Raw genomic sequence first — 19,337 nt, 5'->3', positions numbered from 1 at the left:
CCTTGGGAAGACAAATTGTTCTAAAAAGTTGGTGCCCTTACCAGTTTTAAATATTTTTATTATTACTTCTGGGGATCATTTTTCAGTTTTTAGAAATATCACACACAGGCTGCTCTTCCATGGTGATAAGGCAAGGCTTAATGCCAAGAGCTCCTGTTGGACTGTCCCTAATTTTTCTTTTTGAGAACAGGTGCTCCTTCAGGGTAAGGAAGGGAGGTGGGAAAGTCCCTTGTAATCTACTCCCTCTCCTAGTTGAAAGGGCTCCAAAAGCACAGCAGAGAGAGTCCATTGGGATCAATTTCAGTGCTTCCCATGCTTCTGAGCTGAGGCCTTCCCTGAAGGTAAAAGAAAAGACTGTTCACTGGGTCATAGGAAGATTCATATGTAAAGCCCGAGTCTCAGGGACTATTTGAGGGGAGTTTGTATCCATAGTAAAGTAGGATTGGCCCAGTTGTATCTGTCTGCAAGGGCAACAGTCTAAGTCAAATATGAAGGAACTGATATGATGTGGAGGGGTGGGACCAACCTGGGAGAAAGGGTGGAGAGAGAGAATGCTAGGTGGAGAGGGGATCAGGTGGTGAACCAAACATGTGTCCATCTTCTTCACACCAATAATTACATGAAATAATGGAAAAAATAAAAAGAAACAAAAATGGAGTAAATCTGCCTCAGAAGGTACTATCATGGAGCCTGAAATATTGAGCAGATGGATGAACCTAAAGGAAATACCAGATGGAAACACATATGGGAGCAGACTGCTGTGGAGTTAGGCACTATAAAAAAAACCTTCAAGTCTGGGCATGACAGAAGTGAGAAGCTGGGTGGGAGATGGCCTAAGATATCTAGTCAACAGGGGTCTTTTCTCCATCCTCACATCCCTGTTTGTCCCAAGCAACATTTATCCATAGGCGAAAGTGATAAGTGTCAGCCCCGGGGATAGAGATACAAATCTTGCCCAATAGATAGTTGATGATCACAAGCAGAGACCAGAAATATGGCTTAGAAACAACTTTCCAGTGCTCTGCATGTGGACACACATCCCTCGCTTCCCCCAGTGTCCCTGTAGGTCAGCTATGATGAATAGACACACAGATGAACAGTTCTCAAACACAGAAGTAGAAAACCAGAAATCACGAAAAATTCGTTATAATGGTATTGCATAAATCCAACTTAAAAAAATAAAAATACTCCATCTGTCACTTTCAGAGGAAAGTGTCCTGGATTCTCCCACAATGACTGTGGATGTACCAATCTCTCTCTGTATGTCTGTATATTCTGTAGCTGTCTTGTGTTGTTAGGAAGATTCAGGACCTATCTTGTGGGAGAACTGTGTTTTGTTTTATTTTGTTTGCAAATATCGATGTCATTAACTTGCTTGTGGTTTAACATTTGTCTTGAGTATCTTTTTTCCCCATGCTTTTAACCCTCACATGTTGTTTGTTTCATATGTGCCTTAGTATGGAGTGGATGTTTGTGTGCCTCCCCCTCCCAAATTTATGGGTTGGGACCCAAATCCATACTGTGATGATTTTTGGAAGTGGTGCCTTTGAGAGGTGACTATGTTTAGTGATGTCATGAGGGTGGAGCCCCCACAATGGCAGTGGTGTCCTTCTAAGCAGAGGAAGAAAGACTAGAACCTTCTCTCTCTTCTTCTCTCTTTCTACACCATGTGAGGACATAGTGAGATGGCAACCACCAGTAAGCCAAGAGAAGAGGCTCAGCATAAGTTGACCTTGTTGGCACCTTAATCTTGGACTTCTCAGACTCCAGAACACTGAGAAATTTCTGATGTTAAGTTACCCAGTCTATGGAATTCTTTTATGGCAGCCTTGGCAGACTAATACGCATCTTGGATTTTGTTTTTAACTTATATGAGAAACCTGAATTTTAATAGGAAAATTAATCTGTTTACTTTTATTGTGATTCTTGATAATTTTATGCTTATTTATGCCATATTAAAAAGATTTTCTTCCTATTTCCCATGCTTTTTTGTTGTGTCTTTAATTCAGGTGCATGATCAGGTTTGGGAATCACTGTCTTGATAGAGACATTCAAGATCAGCAGGATGGTGCTAAGGTGGTCTGAGCCTCAACCTTGGATGATTGGATCCAGATTATTCTCCAGATACAGGACCTGCCTGAGGCATCATTTTGAAATAGAAAATGATTTTGCTTTCTCTTCTTTCATCTTCTGTGTTTCCTGAATTTTGAGTGCCAGAATAATATAGTTATTTTCATATAACACTAGGCTCTTTTTATTTTATTTTATTTATTTTTTTGGCTATATAGCTAACTTTTTATTTTTATTATTTTTATATTTTTTAATTTTTCATCTTTATTGGAGTATAATTGCTTTACAATATTGTGTTAGTTTCTGCTGTACAACAAATTGAATCAGCTATATGTATACATATATCCCCATACCCCCTCCCTATGTGGCATATATACACAATGGAATATTAGCCATAAAAAGGTACAATATTGAGTTATTTGTAGTGAGGTGGATGGACCTAGAGTCTGTCATACAGAGTGAAGTAAGTCAGAAAGAGAAAAAAAAACCACTGTATATTAATGCATATATATGGAATCTAGAAAAATGGTACTGACAAACCTAGTGGCAAGGCAGGAATAGAGAAGCAGACGTAGAGAATGGACTTGAGGACACAGTGGGGGCAGGAAGGGGAAGCTAGGACAAAGTGAGAGAGTAGCATTGAGATATACACTACAATTGTAAAATAGATAGCTAGTGGGAAGGTGCTGCAAAGCACAGCAAGATCAGCTTGATTTTATTTTTTTATCTGTCTTCTCTACACTTCAAAATCCAAAATAATCTCTTTCCTTTCTTTCTCAGACTATGCTTTGATTTAGTCAATATAACAATCAGCCAGGTCTTAGGAGTTTAAAAAGCTGACTGAACTGATTTATACTATGGTATGAGTGACAAACCTACCATAGCCTTCTAAGGTGAACTAAATTCTTATAAAAGCTTGTTAACTGACATAATTCTTTAATTGCTGGAAATTCATCCTTTAAAATTATACCAAATGTAGACAATAAATTTTGTAGAGGTTTATGTTTTTTATAGAGAGATGGGGGTTGGCATTTGTTAATTGCCCAAAGCCAATTCTGTTAAGAGCTCTTTTTTTTTTATGTAATAGTTGCAATGTCCACAATGGCCCAAGTTCCAGTGTCAGGAAAAAAGGCAAAAGAAGCCATTGTTATGACTGTGCTGTTCCTGAAGTGTATTATATATATATATATATATATATATATATATATATATATATATATATATTTTTTTTTTTTTTTTTTTTTTTTTTTTTTTTTTAGGTAAGGGACTCTGATTTGGTAACACAAGTTTTTGATTAGAAACGGTGTGTGCCTGGAACATGTTCTCTCCTTCCTCTGGAATTTCCCATCACTTTTTTGTCTGGTTCATTAATACTAACTCTTTAGTCTTCATCTTAGTTATTACTCTTTTCCAGAACCCTCCTGATATAAGATCTTACTCCTGGTGCAAACACACAGGGCTGAAAAAACAACCAGATTCACAGCTTCACACTTCACAGATGACTAGCAACAGGTAGGAGGAAGGAATCACAGCAACCACCTCTGTAACGGAGGCCCAGAGTCCACCAGACTCCATTCTCTGGATTCCATTCCCACACTGCAGTGACAAAAGCTAATTGCATGAATGGGTCAAGTTAGCCTCTGCAAGTCATTTGTTTGGAATTTCACCTTTCTGGCTAGTCACAAACGATGAAACTGCTGTCCATTCTTTAGTATAGCTCTGCCTCATAAATCGATAAACAGCAGATGTATGTGTTTTTGTTTGTTTTTTGTTTGTTTTTTTAAGAACTTTTATTGACATACAGATAACATACAATAAACTGCATAAATTTAGAGTATACAATTTAGTATCCCAATCTCCCAATTCATTTCCCCCCAACCCTCCCCGCTTTCCCCACTTGGTGTCCAGATGTTTGTTCTCTACATCTGTGTCTCTATTTCTGCCTTGCAAACTGGTTGATTTGTACCATTTTTCTATATTCCACATATATGTGTTAATATACGATATGTGTTTGTCTCTTTCTGACTCACTTCGCTCTGTATGACAGTCTCTAGGTTCATCCATGTCTCTATAAACATCCCAGTTTCATTGCCTTTTACAGCTGAGTAATATTCCATTGTATGTATGTACCACATCTTTTTTATCCATTCATCTGTTGATGGACATTTAGATTGCTTCCATGTCCTGACTATTGTAAATAGTGCTTCAAAGAACATTGGAGTGCATGTGTCTTTTTGAATTATAGTGTTCTCTGGGTATATGCCCAGTAGTGGGATTGCTGGGTCATATGGTAGTTCGATTTTTAGTTTGGCAAGGAATCTCCATACTGTTCTCCACAGTGGCTGTATCAATTTACATTCCCACCAACAGTGCAAGAGCATTCCCTTTTCTCCACACCCTCTCCAGCATTTACTGTTTGTCAATTTTCTGATGATGCCCATTCTAATCGGTGCGAGGTGATACCTCATTATAGTTTTGATTTGCATTTCTCTAATAATTAGTGATGTTGAGCAGCTTTTCATGTGCCTCTTGGCCATCTGCATGTCTTCTTTGGAGAAATGCCTATTTAGGTCTTCTGCCCATTTTTTTATTGGGTTGTTTATTTTTTTGACATTGAGCTGGATGAACTGTTAATATATTTCGGAGATTAATCATTTGTCAATCGATTCATTTGCAAATATTTTCTCCTATTCTGAGGGTTATCTTTTCATTGTGCTTATAGTTTCCTTTGCTGGACAGAAGCTTTGAAGTTTCATTAGGTCCCATTATTTATTTTTGTTTTTATTTCCATTGCTCAAGGGGGTGGATCAAAAAAGATCTTGCTGTTATTTACATTGAAGAATGTTCTTCCTATATTTTCCTCTAGGAGTTTTATAGTGTCTGGCCTTACATTTAGGTCTTTAATCCATTTTGAGTTTATTTTTGTATATGGTGTTAAAGAGTTGTCTAATTTCATTCTTTTACATGTAGCTGTCCAGTTTTGCCAGCACCGCTTATTGAAGAGGCTGCCTTTTCTCCAATGTATATCCTTGCTTCCTTTGTCATAGATTAGTTGACCAAAGTTTATCTCTGGGCTTTCTATCCTGTTCCATTCATTTATACTTCTGTTTTTGTGCCAGTACCATATTGTCTTGATCACTGTAACCCTGTAGTTTAGCCTGAAGACAGGAAGCCTGATTCCACCAACTTCCTCTTTCCTTCTTAAGATTGCTTTGGCTATTCAGGGTCTTTTGCGTTTCCATACAAATTATAAAATTTCTTGTTCTAGTTCTGTGAAAAATGCCATTGGTAATTAGACAGGGATTGCACTGAATCTGGAAATTGCTTTTGGTAATATAGTAATTTTCACAATGTTGATTCTTCCAATCCAAGAACATGGTATGTCCCTCCATCTGTTTGTGTCACCTTTGATTTCTTTCATGAGTGTCTTATAGTTTTCTGAGTACAGGTCTTTTACCTCCTCAGTTAGGTTTATTCCTAGGTATTTTATTCTTTTTGTTGCAATGGTGAATGGGATTGTTTCCCTAATTTCTCTTTCTGATCTTTCATTGTTAGTGTATAGAAATGCAAGAGAATTTTGTGTGTTAATTTTGTATCCTGCAACATTACCAAATTCATTGATTAGCTCAAGTAGTTTTCTGGTGGCATCTTTAGGATTTTCAATGTGTAGTATCATGTCATCTGCGAACAGTGACAGTTTTACTTCTTTTGCAATTTGGATTCCTTTTATTTCTTTTTCTTCTCTGATTGCTGTGGCAAGGACTTCCAAAACTATGTTGAATAGTAGTGCTGAGAGTGGACATCCTTGTCTTGTTCCTGATCTTAGAGGGAATGCTTTCAGTTTTCACCATTGAGAATGATGTTTGCTGTTGGTTTGTCTTATATGGCCTTTATTATGTTGAGGTAGGTTCCCTCTATGCCCAATTCCTGGAGAGTTTTTATCATAAATGTGTGTTGAATATTGTCAAAAGCTTTTGCTGCATGTATTGAGATGATCATGTGGTTTTTATCCTTCAATTTGTTAATATGGTGTATCACATTGATTGATTTGCTTATATTGAAGAATCCTTGCATCCCAGGGATAAACCCCACTTGATCATGGTGTATGATCCTTTTAATGTGTTGTTGGATTCTGTTTGCTAGTATTTTCTTGAGGATTTTTGCATCTACATTCAACATTGATATTGGTCTGTAATTTCTTTTTTGTAGTATCTTTGTCTGGTTTTGATATTAGGGTGATGATGGCCTCATAAAATGAGTTTGGGAGTGTTCCTTCCTCTGCAATTGTTTGGAAGAGTTTGAGAAGGGTGGGTGTTAGCTCTTCTCTAAATGTTTGATAAAATTCACATGTGAATCCCTTTGGTCCTGGACTTTTGTTTGTTGGGAGATTTTTAATCACAGTTTCAATTTCATTACTTGCGATTTGTCTGTTCATATTTTCTGTGTCTTTCTGATTCAGTCTTGGAAGCTTATACCTTTCTAAGAATCTGGCCATTTCATCCAGGTTGTCCATTTTATTGGCATATAGTTGCTTGTAGTAGTCTCTTATCGTGATTTTTATTTCTGCGGTGTCTGTTGTAACTTCTGTTTCATTTCTAATTTTATTGATTTGAGTCCTCTCCCTCTTTTTCTTGATGAGTCTTGTGAGAAGCTTATCAATTTTATTTATCTTCTAAAAGAAGCAGCTTTTCGTTTTATTGATCTTTGCTATTGTTTTCTTTGTTTCTATTTCATTTATTTCTGCTCTGAGATTTATGATTTCTCTCTGTCTACTAACTGTGGGTTTTGTTTGCTCTTCTTTCTCTAGTTTCTTTAGCTGTAAGGTTAGATTGTAGATTGTTTATTTGAGATGTTTCTTTTTTCTTGAGGTAGGATTGAATTGCTATAAACTTCCCTCTTAGAACTGCCTTTGCTGCATCCCATAGGTTTTGGATCATTGTGATTTCATTGTCATTTGTCTCTAGGTATTTTTTGATTTCCTCTTTGCTTTCTTCAGTGATCTCTTGGTTATTTAGGAGCATATTGTTTAGCCTCCATGTGTTTGTGTTTTTTACTGCCTTTTTCCTGTAATTGATTTCTAATCTCATAGCTTTGTGGTCAGAAAAGATGCTTGATATGATTTCAATTTTGTTAAGTTTACCAACATATGATTTATGACCCAAAATGTGATCTATCCTGGAGAATGTCCCATGTGCACTTGAGAAGAATGTGTAATCTGCTGTTTTTTCGATGTAATGTCCTATATCTATTAAATCAAGCTAATTTATTGTGTCATTTAAAGCTTGTGTTTCCTTATTAATTTTCTGTCTGGATGATCTGTCCATTGGTGTAAGTGGGATGTTAAAGTTGCCCACTATTATTGTGTTACTGTTGATTTCCTCTTTCATAGTTGTTAGCATTTGCCTTATGTATGGAGGTGCTCCTACATTTGGGTGCATATACATTTTAAATTGTTATCTATTCTTCTTGGATTGATCCCTTGATCTTTATGTAGTGTCCTTTCTTGTCTCTTGTAACATTTTTTATTTTAATGTCTATTTTATCTGATATGACTATTGCTACTCCGGCTTTCTTTTGACTTCCATTTACATGGAATATCTTTTTCCATCCCTTCACTTTCCATCTGTATGTGTCCCTAGGTCTGAAGTGGGTCTCTTGTAGACAGCATATATATGGGTCTTGTTTTTGTATCCATTCAGCCAGTCTGTGTTTTTGGTTGGTGCATTTCATCCATTTACATTCAAGGTGATTATTGACATGTATGTTCCTATTACTGTTTTCTTAATTGTTTTGTTTCTGTTTTTGTAGGTCCTTTTCTTCTCTTGTGTTTCCTACCTAGAGAAGTTCCTTTAGCATTTGTCGTAGGGCTGGTTTGGTGGTGCTGAATTCTCTTAGCTATTGCTTGTCTGTAAAGCTTTTGATTTGTCCATGGAATCTGATTGAGATCTTTGCTGGGTAGAGTGTATTGGTTGTAGGTTCTTCCCTTTTATCACTTGAAATATATCATGCCACTCCCTTCTGGCTTGCAGAGTTTCTGCTGAGAAATCAGCTGTTAACCTTATGGGAGTTCCCTTGTATATTATTTGTCTTTTTTCCCTTGTTGCTTTTAATAACTTTTCTCTGTCTTTATTGTTAGTTTCACTACTATATGTCTTGGCATGTTTCTCCTTGGGTTTCTCCTACCTGGGACTCTCTGCACTTCCTGGACTTGGGTGGCTGTTTCCTTTCCCATGTTAGGGAAGTTTTCAACTATAATCTCTTCCAATATTTTCTTGGGTCCTTTTTCTCTCTCTTCTCCTTCTGGGACGCCTATAATGTGAATGTTGGTGCATTTAACATTGTCCCAGTGGTATCTTAGGCTGTCTTCAGTTCTTTTCATTCTTTTTTCTTTATTCTTTTCCATATCAGTGATTATCAGCATTCTGTCTTCCAGGTCACTTATTCGCCCTTCTGCCTCAGTTAATCTGCTATTGGTTCCTTCTAGTGTATTTTTCATTTCAGTTATTGTGTTACATATCTCTGTTTGTTTGCTCTTTAATTCTTCTAGGTCTTCGGTAAACTTCTCTTGCAACTTTTTGATCTTTGCATCCAGTCTTTTTTCAAAGTCCTGGATCATCTTCACCATCATTATTCTGAATTCTTTTTCTGGGGGGATGCCCATCACCTCTTCATTTAGTTGTTTTTCTGGTGTTTTATCTTGTCCCTTCATCTGGTACAAAGTCTTTTGCCTTTTCATTTTCTGTCTTTCTGTGGCTGTGGTTTTCGGTTCCACAAGATGAAATACTGCTGATACTGCTTGATTCTGCTGTCTGCCCTCTTGTGGAGGAAGCTATCTAGGAGGCTTGTGGGTGCTTCCTGATGGGAGGGATTACTGGTGGTTTGGGCTGGGTGGATGGGGCTCAGTAAAACTTTAATCTGATTTGGTGGGTGGAGTTCAGTGACACTTTAATCTGCTTGTCTGCCAGCAGGTGGGGCTGTGTTACCACCTTGTTTGATGTTTGGCCTGAGGTTACCCAGCACTGGAGCTTACAGGCTCTTTGGTGGGGCTAATGGCAGACTCTGGGAGGGCTCAGGCCAGTGAGCACTTCCCAGAACCCCTGCCACCAGTGCCCCTGTCTCCTTAGTGAGCCATAGCTTTCCCCCACCTCTGCAGGCAACCCTCCAACACCAGCAGGTAAGTCTGGTTCAGTCTCCTATTGGGTCACTGCTCCTTCCCCCTGGGTCCTGGTGAGCACACTTTTTCTTTGCCATCCAAGAGTGGAGTCTCCATTTCCCCCAGTCCTGTGGAGGTCCTGCAATCAAATCCTGCTGGCTTTCAAAGTCTGATTCTCTGGGGATTCCTTCTCCCGTTGCTGGACTCCCAGGTTGGGAAGCCTGACGTGGGGCTCAGAACCCTCACTTTAGTGGGTGGACTTCTGTGATATAACTGTTCTCCAGCTAGTGAGTCACCCACCCAGCTTTTATGGGATTTGATTTTAATGCCATTGTGCCCCTCCTACCATCTCATTGTGGCTTCTCCTTTGTCTCTGGGTGTGGGTTTTTTTTTTTTGTTTTGCTTTGTTTTTTGGTGAGTTCCAGTGTCTTTCTGTCGATGATTTTTCAGCAGTTGTTTGTAATTCTGGTGCTCTTGCAAGAGGGGATGAGCGCACGTCCTCCTACTCTGCCATCTTCTACTCTCTCAGCAGATGTATTTGTGATAAACAATCCATATAGACCAGCTATATTCTATTAACAATTTATTAAAGTCCCTTATTTATCTTCCAGATAGATTCTGTCAACTGAGTTTCATAAAGAGTTCTGATTCTCAGAAGTAAAAACTGGCCCAGGCTTCCCAGCCATATGCTTACTGGTAACACTTTCTTCCCAGCAACTCTTATCATACATTTTGAAAGACTGTGTAACTGTAACCAAAAGTGAGGTCTGGCGGCTCATTGCTCAAAAGCCAATAAAGATTCAAGGTTGGTGGAAAGAAAATCTTGCTTTATTTTGGATGCTGGCAACTGTCAGGGAGGGTGGACTCCTGTCCAAAGGCCGAGTTCCCCCTGTCCCCGCCCCAAACACACACACTGATAAGCAGTGGACAAGAGCTTTTATAGATGGAGGGAGGGGGCTACATGCAGGAACAACACAGTCAGTTCTGACAGTCATCTTGAAATTGGTCATCAGTGGTCTGACCAGTATCATCTTGATTGTTTTAAGTACACTTCATCTTCAGTTCCAGGGTCATTTTGGTCCCATTTCTTTGAGGTCATTTCTCAGAATTGTGGCAGCTTATGTCATGGCTCCAGTCTGGTCATCATGTGGTTAACTTCTTCCATCTGGTGAGGGTTTCAGTATCTATAAGATAGCTCACAGGACATGGCTCAGAATATTGTCTGCAGCTGTTGAGAAGGAACTAAAAGGCTTTGACTTTGCCTACTGACCAAACTATTATTATTTTGTCCTGTTTGACCATTTTTCTTTGCTTCTGCATTTTCTCTTCTCTAATTAAACTTATTCCTTGGCTAAAGTTTTTCCACAGACAAAAGACAGGCTGAAGACATGGGGGACATAGTCCTACTCTGTTTCATTACCATCACCACCCCTGCCAGACTGTGAACCCCTCAGGATGGTGGCTGTATCTTTTAATATCACATCTCCATGTTAGAAGAGTTCCTGGCATATCATAACTGCCCAATAAACATTTGTGAGTGAAAGAAAGCTATTTTGTGACTCTGCTTCAATATTAAGAAAGGACTTTCCCAAGATGGCCAAATAGCCTCATCATTTGAACAAATGAAACTAATTTCTGTGGGTAGCAGGTCCATTGGTGCCATGCACATGAAGCCACAAAGAAACCAGACTATGTCACAGATTTGGGGGCTTTTTCACTCCCTGCCAGCACAGAGGGGTAAAATGGAATATTCTCCTAATGCAGTTATTTAATATGACAGAACACCAGCAGTCTCAGGATGTCCTTGTTTCGGTATCCATCCAGTGAATAGACCATCCCCATTTTGCTAGTGGGGTCCATGGTGGCCCTTGTGTCTGCAACCCATCTGGGTCCAGCAGACAGCACACAGGCAGGGTCTGTGTGCAACGCAGGAGGCAGTGCAGCCTCGGCTCACCCTGACCTGGTTTCCAGCAGTCACTCACCAGTCCTGAATGGGAAGCATCCAGCTGGGAAAGTTTCAAGTTCAGATCCTCACTGTGGAAACAAGACAAAACAAACAAAACTTTAATGCCTGCTCCTGTAATTTCTGGACACCATCAAGACACTAGAGCTCTCCAACACTCATTTCCTTGATTAAATACTCACCTTTGCAGAATTGCTTGTTTTGACTATTGGCAACCTTTATTCATTCCAGTGAATTAATTTGTCTTCTACTCATTCCCAAACTAATTTATGAGAATTACAAAAACATGTAAGAACTAACAATATTTTTTTAGAAGCCACTAGGTCGGTGAACACATGTTTTTGTACCTCTCAAACTCATTGTCTGGGTGGCCTGCCTCACATTAGCTTCCAGGTTTGCTCTTAGTGGAGGCATTGAGCTTCAGAATATCTTCCATTATTTAGAAGATTACGTTCAGATGTTCCACTCTTACTGACTTTGAAAATGCAACCATTCTCATCTCCTCATCCAAACCTTCTTGACAATCTGAGAAGAGGGGTAAGAAAACAACAGATCAATAGAAAATAATGGAAATGAAATGTCTAGTATTTAAAACGTGGCCAAAATCAGCTTGTTTTTCATTTAAATTTTATATAAGCCAAAAATGAACACATACTTTCAATATTAGGCCATGGCAACGGTGATTCAGAGTTCTCTGCTTCTGCTGCTCCTATCTGATTAAAATAATTCAATGCAATTGCTTAGTGGTTCTCAAACTTGAGCTTACATCAGACTCAGCTAGAGCACTTGTTATACCACAATTGCTGTCTGCCTCCCAGTCGCCAGGGTTTCTGATTCAGTAAGTCTGAGAATTTGCTTTTCTAACAAGCTCCCAAGTGAGGCTAATGCTGTTGGTTGGGGACCCACTTTGAGAACCACTACTGTTGCTCTGACCTGCTATCTTGGATTTAGAGCACTTGTTTCCATACGATGACCTCACAGTTGTTCAAGACTTGCTGTGATTTTTTGAGGCTTTTTGGAGAATATACAATATCTGTTTATGTATGGATCTATGTCATCAGTCATCTCCTGTGTGGGATGGTGAAAGGTCAGATTAATTCCTTTGAACTTTTTCTTCAGATTTCATTTATTAAGAATTTATAGCATCTTGGACAAGATACTATAGTGAACATCAGCATGAATGAGATATTACCCTTGCCCAAAGCAATAGACCAGCAACATATTAGAATAGTAATACTTTATTCAAAACTAGAGCCTATACAATGGAATAAGGCAATTGGAATTTTTGGTAGTATTCTGGGCAGTTTGATATGGTGTTATTCTTACAGACTTGGATGACACTTGGAATCCCATTCTGGCAAGCCACAAATTCCACAGGAAGACAAATATCTTATTTTGAAAGAAAATATCAACAATCAAGTGTAAGAGTTTTGGCAGAGTATATCACGTTGGAAATTATATTGTTAAAAAATAAAAAGTAAAATCATGCAATTAATTTGAAAGAATACTTCAAGAATTTGAAGGTACTTATATAAGGGCAGGTTCTTGAATGTGACCAAAAACAAAACCTTAATGTACTCAGGATAGTAGGTATAAGAGGCCTGATTTTAAAAGAATGACTGGAAATAGACAAAGTAAGTATTCAATGAACTGTAAAAAGAATATCAAAAAGAACTAAAAGAAAATAAAGGAAGCAGTCAAAAATGAGATCGGAAAATAATGGAATGGAGAATAAGACATAGTACCAAGGATATACAAAGGCATAAACTGGCTTTTATTTTATATTTTATTTTATTTTATTTTTATCTTTATTGGAGAATAATTGCTTTACAGTATTATATCAGTTTCTGCTATACAACAAAATGAAAGAGCCACATGTATACATATATCCCTGTAACCCCTCCTTCTTGAGCCTCCCTCCCAACATCCCTATCCCGCCCCTTTAGGTCTTCACAAAGCATCAAGCTGATCTCCCTGTACTCTGTAGTATTGTCCCACTAGCCATCTATTTTACATTTGGTAGTGTGTATATATCGATGCTACTCTCACTACATCCCAGTTTCCCCTCCTCCCAGTGTCCTCAGGTCCATTCTCTATGTCTGCTTCTCTATTCCTACCCTGCCACTAGGTTTATCAGTACCATTTTTTTAGATTCCATATATATATATATATATATATATATATGTTAGCATATGGTATTTGTTTTTCTCTTTCTGGCTTACTTCACTCTGTATGAAAGACTCTAGGTCCATCCACCTCACTAATTTTTAAGTGCCCCCCCCCCCAAAAGATAAATTCCTGGTAAGACTTTTTGAGGAAAAATAAGAGAAAGAAAAATAAAAAGCATACAGTACTAGAGATGAGACAGAAAGCAGAGAAGGGAATGGAAGAGTTATAAGAGAGCTTTATGTTACTTCAAGGCAACATATTTACTGATAAAAGGAATGGACAATTTCCCTCAAGCATAAACTATCAAAACTGACCTTCAAAGAAATAGAAAACCTCAACAGATCAATAGAAAAGAATGGAAATGAAATGTCTGCTATTTAAAAAGTGGCCCAAATAAGCTTTTTTTTAATTTAAATTTTATATAAGCCAAAAATGAACAAATAATTTCAATATTAGGCCATGGCAACAGATGGAAAGATTCCCAATCCAAAATCTGGTTAAAAAAAAAAAAGACTCAAATATATTTATTTCACATTTCACTTATGAATACAGATGGAAAATTTTTCAATAAAATATCCAATATTACATCAAAGGATTAACAGATATGAACAAGCAGAATTTATTTTAGAAAGGCAAGAATGGCTTAGAATCAGATCTTTCATTGTAACCTGTTACAGGAGTAAAAACTACGAGTATATCAATTGTCAAAAAGAAAATAAATAAACAAATATGAAATAACATAAAATCCAGGCACTATTCTAAATATAAATTCTAAGAAAATGCGAATTGTAGGAAATTACTCTAAACATATAGTGACATTCAAATATTATTCCAAATATGAATTGTGAAAGCCATCTATCATTAAAATCAGGAATAAGACAAAGATGGAAATATTACTGTTAGCTGCTATTATTTTCTTAGTTTCTATTGTATGCAATAGGCAAAGAACTAAAAACCCAACACAGGTATGGGAAAAGAAGAGGCAAATTATCTTTGTTTGTATATTACACTACAGGCATACCTTGTTTTATTGTGTTTTGTCTTATTGTGTTTCTCAGATATTGGGTTTTTTTTTTCCTTTTTTACAAACTGAAGGTTTGTTGTAACCCTGCATTGAACAAGTCTGTTAGCACCATTTTTCCCAACAGCATTTGCTTACTTCATGTCTCTGTGTCACATTTAGCAATTCTTGCAATATTTCAAGCTTTATTATTATTATTATTATTACTCTTATTATTACTATTATTATTATTTGTTATGGTGGTCTGTGGTCAGTGATCTTTGATGTTATTATTGTAATTGTTTTGGGACTCCACAAGATGTGCCCATACAAGACGGTGAACCTCATCCATCAATGTTGTGTGTTCTGACTGTCCCATTGATCAGCTGTTCCCAATTTCCCTCTCTCTCCTCAGGCATCCCTATTTCCTGAGACACAACAATATTGAGATTAGGCCAATTAATAACCCTATGATGGCCTCTAGACGTTCAAGTGAAAGGAAAAGTCGCACATCTCTCACTTTAAATCAAAAGCTAGAAATGATTACGCTTAGCGAAGAAGGCATGTCAAAAGTTGAGACAGGATGAAATCTAAGTCTTTTGTGCCAGTTATCCAAGTTGTAAACACAAAGGAAAAGTTCTTGAAGGAAATTAAAGTGCTACTCTAGTGAACACACAAATGATAGAAAAGTGAATCAGCCTTACTGCTAAAATGGAGAAAGTTTTAGTGGTTCAGATAGAAGATGAAACCAGCCACAACATTTCCTAGAATCAAAGCCTAATCCAGATCAAGGCTCTACCTCTCTTCATTTCTGTAAAAGCTGAGAGAGGTGAGGAATCTGCAGAAGAAAAGTAAAACTAGCAGAGGTTGGTGCATAAAGTTTAAGGAAAGAAGCCATCTCCTTAACATGACAGTACAAGGTGAAGCAGCAAGCACTAATGTAGAAGCTGCAGCAAGTTATCCAGAAGGTCTAGCTAAGATAATTAATGAAGGTAGTTATGCTAAAACAAACAAACAAACAAAAACAAATTAAAAACCCATAGATTTCCAATGTAGATGAAATAACCTGATATTGGAAGAAGATGTTACCTAGCACCCTCATACCTAGAGAGAAGTCAATGCCTGGCTTCAAAGCTTCAAAGGCAGGCTGAAGCTTTCTTGTTAGGAGTTAATGCAGCTGGTGACATTAAGTTGAATCCAATGCTCATTTGCCATTCCCCAAACCCTAGGCCCCTTAAGAATTATGCTAAATCAACTGTGTCTGTGTTCTATAAATGGAAAAACAAAGCCAGGATGACAGCACATCTCATGACTCATGGGAAGAGGTCAAAATATAAACATTAACAGGAGTTTGTAAGAAATTGATTCCGATCCTTATGGATGACTTTGAGGAATTCATCAAGACTTCAGTGGAGGAAGTAACTGCAAATGTGGTAGAAATAGCAAAAGAACTAGAACTTAAAATGGAGCCTGGATTCACGTTCTGCTGGTCCAAGAAAAATAGTATTCAGAGAAAGTGAGGGATAAGTTAAAAGAGTAAGTGACCAGGATAATAATCCATGTGAGGGATTTGATTATCAAGATGGTAGAGTAGAAGGACATGCACTCACTCCCTCTTGCAAGAGCACCAGAATCACAACTAACTACTGAATAATCATTGACAGGAAGACACTGGAACTCACCAGAAAACACACCCCACATCCAGAGACAAAGGAGAAGCCTCAGTGAGATGGTAGGAGGGGTGTAATCATGATAAAATCAAATCCCATAACCACTGGGTGGGCAACTCACAAACTGGAGAATAGTTATACCACAAAAGTCCACCCACTAAAGTGAGGGTTCTGAGCCCCATGTCAGGCTTCCCAACCTGGGGGTTTAGCAATGGGAGGAGGAATCCCCAGATAATCTGAATTTGATGGCCAGTGGGATTTGATTGGAAGACTTCCAAAGGACTGGGGAAAACAGAGATTCCACTTGGAGGGCACATAAAATGTAGTGTATGCACCAGGACCAGGGGGAAGGAGCAGTGACATCATAGGAGACTGAACCAGACCTATCTGCCGGGTATTGGAGGGTCACCTGTAGAGGTGGGGGGTGGCTGTGGCTCACCACAGGAATGCAGACACTAGCAATGGTTCTGGGAAGTGGTCATTGGCATGAGCCATGCCAGAGTCTGCCATTAGCCATGCCAAAAAGCCTGTAAGCTACAGTGCTGGGTCTCCTCAGGCCAAACAACCAACAGGGTGAGAACTCAGCCCCACCCATCAGCAGGCGAAAGGGTTAAAGATTTACTGAGTTCTGTCCACCAAACAACACTCAGCCATACCCACCAGTCCCTCCCATCAGGAAGCATGCACACGTCTCTTAGATAGCCTCAACAACCAGTTGGCAGACAGCAATATTAAGAAGAAGTATAATTCTGAATCTTGTGGAAGAAAAACCACAGCCATAGAAAGACAGAGAAAACAAAAAGGCTGAGGACTTTGCACCAATTGAAGGAACAAGATAAAACCCCAGAAGAACAACTAAATGAAGTAGAGATAGTCAACCTTCCGGAAAAAGAATTCAGAATAATGACAGTGAGGATGATCCAGGACTTCAAAAGAAGACTGGATGCAAAGATTGAAAAAATGCAAGAAAAGTTTAACAAAGACCTAGAAGAAATAAAGAACAAATGAATAGACATAAGCAATACAATAACTGAAATGAAAAATACATTACAAGGAACCAATGGCAGATTAACTGAGGCAGAAGAACAGATAAGTGATCTGGAAGATAGAATGGTGGAATTCACTGATGTGGAAAAGAATAAAGAAAAAAGAATGAAAAGAACTGAAGACAGCCTAAGATACCTCTGGGATAATGTTAAACGTGCCAACATTCACCTTAAAGGGGTTCCAGCAGGAGAAGAGAGAGGGAAAAGACCTGAGAAAATATTTGAAGAGATTATAGTCAAAAACTTCCCCAACATGGGAAAGGAAATAGCCACCCAAGTCCAGGAAGTGCAGAGAGTCCCAGGCAGGATAAACCTAAGGAGAAACACACCAAGACACACAGGCACATGCACCAAAGTAAAGACAAAGAAAAATTATTAAAAGCAACAAGGGAAAAATCATAAATAACACACAAGGGAACTCCCATAAGGTTAAAAGCTGATTTCTCAGAAGAAACTGCAAGCCAGAAGGGAGTGGCATGACATATTTAAAGAGACAAAAGGGAAGAACCTACAACCAAGAATATGTTATGCAGCAAGGATCTTATTTAGATTTGACAGAGAAATCAAAAGCTTTACAGACAATCAACAGCTAAGAGAATTCAGCACCACCGAACCAGCCCTACAACAAATGCTAAAGGAACTTCTTAAGTAGGAAATACAAGAGAAGAAAAGGAACAGCGATAACAAACCCAAAACAATTAAGAAAATGGTAATAGGAACATACATATCAATAATTACCTTGAATGCAAATGGACTAAATGCACCAACCAAAAGACGCAGCCTGGCTAAGTGGATAAAAAACAAGACCCATATACATGCTGTCTACAAGAGACCCACTTCAGACCTAGGGACACATACAGATTGAAAGTGAGGGGATGAAAAAAGATATTCCATGTAAATGGAAGTCAAAAGAAAGCTGGAGTAGCAATACTCACATCAGATAAAATAGACTTCAAAATAAATAATATTACAAGAGACAGTAAAGGACACTACATAAAGATCAAGGGATCAATCCAAGAAGAAGAGAAAACAATTATAAATATATATGCAACCAATATAGGAGCACCTCCATACATAAGGCAAATGCTAACAACTATAAAAGAGGAAATCAACAGTAACACAATAATAGTGGGGGACTTTAATACCCTGCTTACACCAATGGACAGATCATCCAGACAGAAAATTAATAAGGAAACACAAGCTTTAAATGACACAATAGACCAGCTATATTTAAGAGATATTTATAGGAGATACCATCTGAAAACAGCAGAATACACTTTCTTCTGAAGTGCACATGGAACATTCTCCAGGATAGATCACATCTTAGGTCACAAATCAAGCCTTGGTAAACTTAACAAAATTGAAATCTTATCAAGCATCATTTCTGATCGCAACATTATGAAATTAAAAATATTACAGGAAAAATACTACCAAAACCACAAACACATGGAGGCTAAACAATACACTACAATAACCAAGAGATCACTGAAGAAATCAAAGAGGAAATCAAAAAATACCTAGAGAGAAATGAAAACAAAAACACAATAATCCAAAACCTGTGGGATGCAGCAAAAGCAGTTCTAAGAGGGAAATTCATAGCAATACAATCCTACCTCAAGGAACAAGAAACATCCCAAATAAACAATCTTACCTTACATCTAAAGAAACTAGAGAAAGAAAAACCAACAAAATCCAAAGTTAGTAGAAGGAAAGAAATCATAAAGATCAGAGCAGAAATAAATGAAACAGAGACAAAGAAAACAATAGCAAAGATCAATAAAACTAAAAGCTGGTTCTTTGAGAAGATAAATAAAATTAAAAAACTTCTAGCAAGACCCATCAAGAAGGAGAGGATTCAAATCAAAAAAATCAGAAATGAAACAGGAGAAGTTCAAATGGACACTGTAGAAATAAAAAGCATCATAAGAGACTACTACAAGCAAGTATATGCGAATAAAATGGCCAATCTGAAAGAAATGGACAAATTCTTAGAAAGGTATAACCTTCCAAGCGTGAATCAGGAAGAAATAGAAAATATGAGCAGACCAGTCACAAGCAATGAAATTGAAACTGTGATTAAAAAACTTCATACAAACAAAAGTCCAGGACCAGAAGGTTTCACAAATGAATTCTATCAAACATTTAGAGAAGAGCTAACACCCATCATTCTCAAACCTTCCAAAAAATTGCAGGGGAAGGAACACTCCCAACCTATTCTATGAAGCCACTATCACCCTGAATCCAAAACCAGACAAAGATACTACAA

The sequence above is a fragment of the Hippopotamus amphibius genome, chromosome 3 (assembly GCF_030028045.1).
Source record: "Hippopotamus amphibius kiboko isolate mHipAmp2 chromosome 3, mHipAmp2.hap2, whole genome shotgun sequence".
Classification (NCBI taxonomy): Eukaryota; Metazoa; Chordata; class Mammalia; order Artiodactyla; family Hippopotamidae; genus Hippopotamus; species Hippopotamus amphibius.
The sequence above is the reverse complement of the archived record's forward strand: the minus strand, read 5'-3'. Positions refer to the sequence as shown.